This window comes from Acinonyx jubatus, chromosome X (assembly GCF_027475565.1).
Source record: "Acinonyx jubatus isolate Ajub_Pintada_27869175 chromosome X, VMU_Ajub_asm_v1.0, whole genome shotgun sequence".
In the NCBI taxonomy this organism is placed as follows: Eukaryota; Metazoa; Chordata; class Mammalia; order Carnivora; family Felidae; genus Acinonyx; species Acinonyx jubatus.
In genome coordinates, this window is record NC_069389.1 from 17721112 (window position 1) to 17729302 (window position 8191).

Below are 8191 nucleotides of genomic sequence, written 5' to 3' on the forward strand. Positions count from 1 at the left end.
TTCTTGCAAAAAACCCCTGCTCATACTATCCACATTTTATAAATGAGAAATGAAGTAATGTGTAAGATTGCACAATTGATAGGTGGTAGAATATTGATTTGAACCTAGAGCTTGTATGTTTAAGAAAACTGCACTGTCTCTCAAAGTAAAAAAACTAAAAAGCGTCCTCATAGAAGCAGCATCTTGTGTCCTTCTCGAACCTCTGTCACGTACAGCCTAATCGCCTCCAGTCCAGCCTCCACCATGTCCATCAGAATGACCCAGACCTCTGACAAGGTGTCCACCTCCAGCCCCCGGGGCCGTCAGCAGCCACTCATACATGAGTGCACCTGGCGCCTGCATCAACTCTTCAGCCTTCTCCTATATGAGCAGCAATAGCAGCTTCTGGGGTGGCCTGGGCGCCAGCATGAGTATGGTCAGGGGCTACAGCAGGGCCAGGGTTATGGGGCACATTATGCTTGTCTCCGTGAACCAGAGCCTACTGAGCCTCCTTAAGCTGGAGGTAGACCCCAACATCCAGGCTGTCAGCACCCAGAAGAAGAAGCAGAACAAGACCCTCAACAACAAGTTTGCCTCCTTCATCGGCAAGGTGAGGCACTTGGAGCAGAGCAAAATTCCGGAGACCAAGTGGAGCCTCCTGCAGCAGCAGAAAACAGCTCGGAGCAACACGGACAACATGTTCAAGAGCGACATCAACAACCCTGGGCGGCAACTGGACACATTGGGCCAGGAGAAGCTGAAGCCAGAGGTAAAGCTTGGCAACATGCAGGGACTGGTGGAGGACTTCAAGAATAAGTACAAAGAGATCAAAGAGTGTGCAGACATGGAAAATGAATTTGTCCTAATCAAGAAGGATGCAGACAAAGCTTACACAAACAAGGTAGACCTGGAGTCTCACCTGGAAGGGCTCACCAACAAGATTAATTTCTTAAGGCAACTGTATGAAGAGGAGATTCGTGAGCTACAGTTTCAGATCTCAGACACGTCCATGGTCCTGTCCACAGACAATAGCTGTTCCCTGAAACTGGAAAGCATTATCGCCACGGTCAAGGTTCAATATGAGGACATCGCCAACTGCAGACAAGCTGAGGCCTAGACCACATATCAGATCAAGTATGAGGAGCTGCATATATTGGCTGAGAAGCACAGGGATGACTGCTATCATACAAAGATGGAGATTTCCAAGATGAGCCAGAATATCAGTCAACTCCAGGCTGAGATTGGGGGCCTCAAAGGCCAGAGGGCTTCCCTGGAGGCCTCCATTGCTGATGCAGAGCAGTGTGGGGAACTGGTGGTTAAGGACACTAATGCCAAGCTGACCAAGCTGGAGGCTCCCCTGCAGCAAGGCAAGCAGGATATGGTGTGGCAGCTGTGGGAGTACCACAAGCCCATGAATGTTAAGTGGGCCCTGGAGATCGGGATCGCCACCTATACTGCAAGCTGCTGGAGGGCGAGGAGAGCCAGCTGGAGTGTGGGATGCAGAACATAACTACTCAGGTGGGCTGAGCTCAGCCTATGGGGGCCTTAGAAGCCCTGGCCTCAACTACAGCCTGGGCTCTTTCCAGTCCAGCTTCAGATGTGGAAGGGCTCCAGTTTCTTCATCCGAGTCAGCTCCTCCATGGCCGTGGTTGTGAAGATCAAGACCCATGATGGGAAGCTGATGTACAAATCATCTGATGTCCTGTCCAAATGAACAGTCACTGTAGTCCCTCCCACCCCCCCACCCCACTCCTGAGGCTGCCATAGAGCCTTTGGGGGAAGAAGCTGTGCATGGGGAGCATCAGGAATAGGAGACCCACTAAGGCTCACCCTGGCCCTCAGCCTACCCTTGGGGTGGTCTGCTGCCCTGGGTACCCCCTCTTGCCCATGCCCCCAGCTAAAAGCCAATCCCAAATAAAGCCTCAGATGGCTCTTCCAACGCCCCTAAAATTTTTTTAAATAAATTAATACATAAAATAAAAACCTAAAAAGCAAAAACACACAAATGGGAAACAAACTTAAAGAACAACCTAGGATCACAATGTTTAACATCAAGTTTCATTGGCTTGACCCTTCCAAATATATCCTAAATCCAACAACCTCTCACCCCCACTGCCTCTCACTGGGACACTGCAATCAGGGACCTCAGTGGTTCACAGAGCACAGTGTGGTCTTGGGATCGGCAGCATGAGCATCACCTGGGAACTGGTTAGAAATGCAGATTCTCTACCCCCTCTGCCACCCGAGACCTGATTACTCAGAAACTCTGGGGGATGGGAGTGGTGAGCTGTGTTTTAACAAGTTCTCCAGAGGCCTCTAGTACATAGTCAAGTTTAACAACTGGCCTAACAGAAAGATGCAGTAGTCTGTTCTTCCGACAGTTTTGCCAACTTTAGCCAGTCTTTATTGAACCATCCGTCTTTTAAGAGCTACTCTTCTGTCTTTACTGAATAAAAATTTACCTTCAAGACCACAGTGATCTTCTTCAGTTCTTCTCAAGTATGTACTTACTTCAACAGCTGAACTAAATCTGCACAAATCCAAAACCTCAAATCTCCTGTGACCCTGAGAATTTCCAAGGCTTCATGTACCAGTCTATGCACAGAATTCTTTTTTCTTAAGTTTATTTACTTACTTAGAGAGAGAGACAGAAACAGAGAGAGCGCATGCACATGCGCACAAGTTGGGGAGGGGCAGAGAGAAAGGGAGAGAGAAAAATCTGAATCAGGCTCCATGCTGTCAGCACAGAGCCCAACATGGGGCTCGATCTTAACAAACTGAGATCATGACTTGGGCCAAAATCAAGAGTGAGATGCTTAACTGACTGAGCCACCCAAGTGCCCCTGCACAGAATTCTTTATACTGAAGCAGAGTTTAAGAATGAAAATAGTTAAAAAGGACTTCTATTCTCTGCTTGTGCCTCTCAATGAACATTAAAGGTGACTACAATTAAAGGACCAAAACTTTCAACTCCTTGTATGTCAATAATATCTCAACACAGCTTGAAGAGATGTTTTAAATATTAAGTCTGGCAAGGATATGGAGCAACTAGAACTCTCTCACATTGCTGGTAGGAATGTACATTGGTACATCCACCTTGGAAGAATATTTAACAACAAAGACTAAAGATACAGGTATGCCCATTCTATGACCCAGTAATTCCATACCTGGACATACACCCAACATAAGTGAGTGATTATATCTACCAGCACATACATATATACAAGAATTGTCATAGCATTTATAATAGACAAACACTGGAAACACTCAAATGTCTGTCAAGTATACAACAGATAAATAATTTGTGGAATACTGCAAATAACCTGATTTTAATTAAAAAAAAAAATGAGGGGTGCCTGGGTGGCTCAGTTGGTTAAGCGGCCGACTTCAGCTTAGGTCATGTTCTCATGGTTTGTGAGTTAGAGCCCAGCATAGGGCTCTGGGATGACATCTCAGCCTGGAGCCTGCTTCGGATTCTGTGCCTCCATCTCTCTCTGTTCCTCCCCCACTCGCACTCTGTCTCTCTCTCTCAAAAATAAATAAAGACTTAAAAAATTAAAAAAATAATAAAAATTAAAAAATAACCTGCTTTTGTCACTTGCAACAATATTGATGTCTTAAAGATGTAATATTGAGTGAAATAAAGCATACAAGAAAGAGTATATATGATTCCATTTTTATGAAGTTAAGAAAACACACAAAAACTAATGTGTAGTGATAGAAGAAACTTAGAAGAGTGATAACTTCTTAGGGAGTGGACTGGGAAGGGGATGAGGAAGACATGTGGGATGTGGGATGTTGTTTATCTTGAGCTTCATGATAGTAGACATATGTAAAAAGTCATCAAGCTCGATCCTTAAGATTTGTGCACTTGACTATACATGAGTAACATCTCAAAATAAAGGAAAAACATGAAATTAAAGAAGAATATTAAAGGGGATCTGAATCATAACTATAGAAACAGCGCTAAGAGTCAGCTTTCCTCTGCTCTCCAGTTCACTAACCAGACTCCCAAACTCTCTCTGACATCCAGCACATGGTTTTTCCTTTCTGTCTCCCTTCTTTCAACCTTAATCCCAGGTTTAACTTGGCTTTTCACTAAATCTTTTCTTCTTGCTCGGCACCACCTCTCAGGTCCATCTCTTTCTAAGTCTATCTTGCTCTCCCAATTCTGCATCCTGAAAGATCTCAAACAGGAGAGCAAAGATAAAATTCTCTTTGCTAGATAGCTATGGAGAGAGAAGTAGAGAATGCTCAGCCAGTCATGTATCTCATCTTCTCACACACTCTTAGTTATGAAGTTAATTAAACTTTCCTAGGGAAATGGTACCACCGAGTAATTATTACTCTTTAATGAGAGTGGATACCCATACAAATAACAGACTCTTCACTTAAAATGCAGTAAGCTTTGACCTTGCTCTTAGCAGTATCTACTAGCCTATATGAGGAATTCCATGCAGCATGTTTTTGGCTGAAGATTATAAAGCTGAAATTGGGAAACAGCAGGGCTTCTGGAGAATGGCAGAAAAGCTAAATTGCAAATTCCTAAAATATGAATATTGGCAGCACATGTCAACTTTAAAAGGAATTGGTCATGGGCACAGAGGACAGAAATAATCAATAGCACTTCCCTGGTGTAACTCGCCAATGTTAAATTTATAGTCTCTGACCATTTTTTTTCTCAACGTAGGATCTGAGAATACCTGAGGTTCAGCAGATAGATTCCTAAAGATCTGCAGTAACTTATCCCTTTAGAAAAGGCCCATAGGAGGCTACCAGGGGCTGAGAGGAGTGGAGAATAAGAAGCTGTTATTTAATGGTTTCAGAGTTTCTATTTGGGATGATGAAAAAGTTGTAGAAATAGTGATGATGGTTATATACCATTGTGACTACAATTAATGCCACTGAATTGTACACTTTAAAGTGCTTGAAACAGGGATGCCTGGGTGACTCGGTCGGTTAAGTGGCCGACTCTTGTTTTCAGTTCAGGTCATGGTCTCACAGTTCATTAGTTCGACCCCCACATCAGGCTCTGTGTTGACATTGTGGCACCTGCTTGGATGCTGTCTCTCTCAAAATAAATAAAATTTTTAAAAAAGAATTTAAAATGGCTGACACTATAATTTTTATGTTATGTATATTTTGCCACAGTTTTTAAAAAGGTCTGTAGGGACTTCCAATTCCGGTAATATGGCATATTAGCTATCCTGAAAATGTTCCTAGGACAAAAATACATGAAAGGTTAGAAAAGTCTTTTAAATATTTCATAAATGCATGATTGAGGTAGTGGAAAGTAAGTGAAATCCTCAGAGGTTTAAAAAAAATTCAAGATGAGGGGCACCTGGCTGGCTCAGTCAGAAGAGCATGCAACTCTTGATCTAGGGGTCTTGAGTTCAAGCCCCACGTTGGACATAGAGATTACTTCAAAATAAAATCTTTTAAAAAAATTCAGGATGATAAAAGGTAAATTCAGTGAGGGGGCTAAGCTCTAAAACTGGCAGCTGCCCTGATGTCATCTGCTGACCTTAGCTATTTTAATGGACCTTCAGTAAAGACAGAAGATAACGCCCAGAGATGTGGAAACTGGGCCTCAGTGAGTGAACTAGACATGACCAATCATCCCCAGAGTGTTACCTTGAAGAAGAAACTTCGGCCTTCGCTATAGATTGAGGAGAAAAAAAAATCTCTCGTGAAATTTTTTTTCTTAAATTTTTTTAATGTTTATTCTTGAGAGAGAGACAGAGCATGAATAGGGGAGGAGCAGAGAGAGAGGGAGACACAGAATCCAAAGCAGGCTCCAGGCTCTGAGCTGTCAGCACAGAGCCTGATGGGGGGCTCAAACCCATGAATGATAAGATCATGACCTGATCCAAAGTCGGATGGTTAACCAACTGAGCCACCCAGGCACCCCTCTCATGAAATTTTCTGATTACAAACTGGCCTCCAAGCTTTGGAGCCTATAAGTCTTGATAATTCCTATTGCTCCTAGATTAGACTTCTTTTCCACCATCTTTTTTTAAAATGTGAAAAATCATAATAGATAAATTTGTTAGGTACAACTTCCCTAATTCATTCACCTGTTGTTCATATAACATATTTTCCAGACACATTTTCCAACAGTCTTCCTTTGGGTACTTTCTGGTGTGTTCCAGTATCCTCTTAAGGAATCATGGCCATGATGGGAAATAGTTACACAGATTTGGCTCAACCTGTACAGAGTAGAGTAGGACTATTACTGCTTGTGATTGGTGTAATATTATCTACTACTGGATAACAAATAACTCTAAAATTTAGTGGCCTGAAACAACATTTATGATCTCACAGTTTCTGTGGGTCAGGAATCTGGGTGCAACTTAGCTGGGTCCTCTTGCTCAGGGTCTCTCACAAGAAGGCAGTCAAGTCATCAGGTGAATGGCAGTCATCTCAAGGCTCAGCAGGGGAAGAATCTGCTTCCAAACTCACTCATGCACTTGTGGATAATATTCAGTTTCTTCAGGCTGTTGGTCTAAAGGCCTCAGTTCCTCACTAGCTGTTGACCAGAAGCTGCCCCCAGTTCCTTGCCTCTCAACAGGATAGCCTGTAACACAATAGCTTGCCTCATTAGAATAAGCAAGTGAGAAGAACCTGAGAGAGAGAGAGAGAGAGAGAGAGAGAGAGAGAGAGAGAGAGAATAAGGAAGATGGAAGTCATGGTCTTTTATGACCCCTCATTTTTGCAGTCTTCTATCTATCAGAAGCATATCACTAGTCCTAGCCCACACACAAAGGGAGGATTTTACACAAGGCATGATTACCAAGAGGCAATGATCATTGGGAGCCATTTCAGAAGCAGCCTACCACAACTGGACATCACACTTCTAATCCACCTAACTGGGACGTTAAAAAGCTGTACCTTAATGATTTGGATTTAAGTAAACCATCAGGTTAGTGGGGCTCTTAGGTACTTGGCAAAAGTAAATGTCAATCCCCTCTGGAGGAACTTATGTTAAGCTCAGGCATTAATTACTTCCACCAGATAGAATTACAACAAATAGGAGTTTGCAATAAAAAAGGAGAAAAAAAAAAAACACTACCATGAGCAATAATCAGCAGACACAAACGATCAGAACTGCCCATGTTATAGCTACTGGAATCATCAGATACACAATATATAATAAACATGTTTAATATGTAGAATTGAAAATATAGCTAAGGAAGAGAAAGTTAAAAAAGCAAGCCAGATTTGAAACAAAAACAAATATAATTTCTAGAAATTAAAAATAAAATAATTAAAATTATAAAATCAATAGACTGGTCAGAACAACAGATTAAACACAACTGAAGTAAGAAATAATGAACTGAGGGGCATCTGGGTGGCTCGGTCAGTTGAGCGTCCGACTCTTGACTTCAGCTCAGGTCATGATCTCACGGTTCATGGGTTCTAGTGCCACATCAGGCTCTGGGCTGACAGCATGGAGCCTGCTTGGGATTCTCAATCTCTCCCTCTCTCTCTCTGCCCCTCCCCTGTTGGAGTACATTTTCTCTCTCTCAAAATAAATAAATAAACTTTTTTAAAAAATGAACTGCAAGATGGATTTCAAGAAACTACTCAGAATGCAGGAAGATAAAGACATGGGAAATATTAGAGAGGGGGAAAAGACATGGAGGATAAAAAGCAATTACATCTAATGGGATTTTCAACATGGGGGGGGGAAGCAAGGTAAAAAGAATATTCAAAGTAAGAATGGCTAAGAATTTGCCATGTTTGATAAAGATGACAAATCCTAAAATTCAATAAGCTGAATAGTACTGGGTACCTACCTAGCCTTCAGCTCCACATTCATCTTTCTATCCCTAGCAAAGTAGCACTGGGATTGGGTGTTTGTAAAATGCTTTTCCAGGCTCCTTTAGCAGGTGGCTTCCTCCTGGATTCTACCAATAAGAGGCACTGGTACCTAATCATAAGTAGGAAGAGGGTAATAGCAGAAGTTTTTCTCATACTTGCTCTCTTCCTTTTTCTCCTTCTGGCCACAAGCCCTTAGCCATATTTCCTCCAACCATCCAGCCCAACGATTCATGGGATGGTGGCCCCCTCCCCCACCCCCCAAGGTTCTGGTAGCATAACCTCCTCCCTTTGGTGCCTTGAACCCTAGGGATGGGCTAGCTACTTTATGCTTTCTAATCTCCCAGCTACTTCACCTTTGTTCCGCTTTTAACCTTCCACTATATGTGTA

General features: G+C 42.7%; 1 pseudogene; it reads left to right on the top strand.

Moving 5' to 3' along the window:
* Positions 1-237: 237 nt before the first annotated feature.
* On the top strand, positions 238-1693 carry LOC106982740 (keratin, type II cytoskeletal 8-like; annotated as a pseudogene).
* The last annotated feature ends 6498 nt before the right edge of the window (positions 1694-8191 follow it).